Source organism: Rhopalosiphum padi, chromosome 3 (genome assembly GCF_020882245.1).
Source record: "Rhopalosiphum padi isolate XX-2018 chromosome 3, ASM2088224v1, whole genome shotgun sequence".
Taxonomy (NCBI): Eukaryota; Metazoa; Arthropoda; class Insecta; order Hemiptera; family Aphididae; genus Rhopalosiphum; species Rhopalosiphum padi.
In genome coordinates this window covers 51,915,162-51,917,344 of record NC_083599.1, presented here as the reverse complement: position 1 = coordinate 51,917,344, position 2,183 = coordinate 51,915,162, and the positions used below count along the sequence as shown (strand labels likewise).

Below are 2,183 nucleotides of genomic sequence, written 5' to 3'. Positions count from 1 at the left end.
TTACTTCAGGTAAACATAATGTTGACCCCCCGGGAGAGCTTACCACCGGGAGAGTACTATTTTTAAAAATCGGAAGAGTTTAACATAAAATCGGGAGAGTTTACCACAGTCCTTTCAAACATTATAATAATATAATAATACAATGCTAAAGGTCTTATTAGGTGCTTACTGCCTAGGGTTTAACCCCTCCACCTTTCTTCCTCAGATTAAATAACCTAAAATAAATTTAACATGGTATGATTTTTTTTTTGTTTCAATAATTCTATTTTTTAAAACTATTTTTATTGTAAGAAGATGCCAGCGTATATAGTATTTGTTATCTCTCTCTAACCCACGCGAAACATAGCAAATTTTACGTTCACAAAAATGACTATAATCATATTAATTTTTCAAATTAGAGTGAAATGACATATTATAGAATTTAAAGTTAAGAACATTATCTAGGGCAGGGGTGGCCAACCAGTCGATCGCGACACCTTTTCCCATTTTCATAAAATTTTGAATTTTTTACAGAAAACAATTAAAATATTTTTTTTTTTTTTGTTAGTTTGTATATTTTTGTATATCCCAGGAATATAAAAATTATATTTAGAAAAAAGCAATAAATAACTATGAAAAACGAGATTATACACAGATATCGAATAAAAGAACTGTAACACACATTGAAAACATTTTTTTTTTTTTGGTCGATTGCGACAACCTAGAGCAGTGGTCTTCAACCGGTGGGTCACGACCCATTTTTAGGTCACGTAAGCTTTAAAATTGGGTCACAATAAGTTTTTTTTTTTAAATAAAAATTAAATTTATAAAATTATATAAGGAAAAAAAATATTTTTTAAATTATTAAACTTAGAAAATTAATAATGAAAATAAAATTTAAAAAATGTTGTATTGTATTCAGTTTTAATAGTACTACTGCAAAGTGCAAAGCATTAAGCAATTTTAGCTTTTTTACAAAGCTTACGTGGATCGCGAAAAATGTAGGCCTAAAAAAGTGGGTCGCGAGTCCTAAAAGGTTAAAGACCACTGACCTAGAAAATCTTGGAGGTCGATCGCAAGTCTATTAAAGTTGACCACCCCTGATCTAGGGCATCTCATAAGCGTTTTATTATATTTTTATTTTAAAGCGAGTTATGAGTTTTTTAAGATGTATAAACAATTTACAATTTTAAAATACTCATAACTCGCTTTAAAATAAAAATAAAATAAAACGCTTATGAGATGCACCAGATAATTTTCTTAACTTTAAATTTTATAATAAGTTATTTTACTCTAATTTGAGAAATAAATATGGTTATAGTCATTTTTGTGAACGTAAAATTTGTCATGTTACACATGGGTTAGAGAGAGATAACAAATACTACGCTGGCGTTCTGTTAACAGAGTCCAATTAGTATTAACAAGATTCACAGAATATGTTTTAAACATGTAAAAAAATTTTCCTCCCCGGCGGGGAATCGAACCCCGGTCTCCCGCGTGACAGGCGGGGATACTTACCACTATACTACCGAGGATTGTGTCTATGCGATTGAATTTAATGTCTCTTCATTGTATTCGTTGTATTTTTAACATTATATAATATGTAATACATAATATTAAAAAATACCATTCGTTATATTTTTTAACATTATATAATATAATATAATATTAAATAATAAAATAGTATTAAATTTATTATACAATATCATTTATTATTTATTAATATTATATAATATTATTATGTACAAGGCATATTTTGTTGTCTACTTTAGTAGTTAGAAGTGTTAGGTATGATATATTGAAGCACTTTTCGCTATAAGTTTTTTGAATTTCTAAGTAGTATTATTTGATAGTAAATGATTTTAAAATAATATGATTCATTGTAAAATTAATATAATCATCACTTCGCTCAATAAGTATCGAAGACTTAGTATACGAATTCTGAATCCATTACTCATCATTTCGATTTCATATAGATAATACAATAACATAACAGAAAGCAAAAATACTGATCTATTGTTTTATATAATCAAGACCACGAAATTTAGGAGATAAAAAAAATAAAAAAAGGTAGGTATAAGTGGGTACCGCTCTGCTGTACATTGTACATAAGATGTCGAATGAGTCATAACTATATAGGCGTGTTAAATTTGAATAGGTAAATACAATTGTACAACTCCAAAAGAAAACGATCTATCAGCCTA

General features: G+C 27.9%; 1 non-coding gene across 1 annotated transcript; it reads right to left on the bottom strand.

Annotated features, from left to right (window-relative positions):
- Nucleotides 1–1,442: 1,442 nt before the first annotated feature.
- Nucleotides 1,443–1,514, bottom strand: Trnad-guc (transfer RNA aspartic acid (anticodon GUC)). Its single transcript has one exon. It is a non-coding gene; the product is annotated as a tRNA-Asp (tRNA).
- Nucleotides 1,515–2,183: the final 669 nt, after the last annotated feature.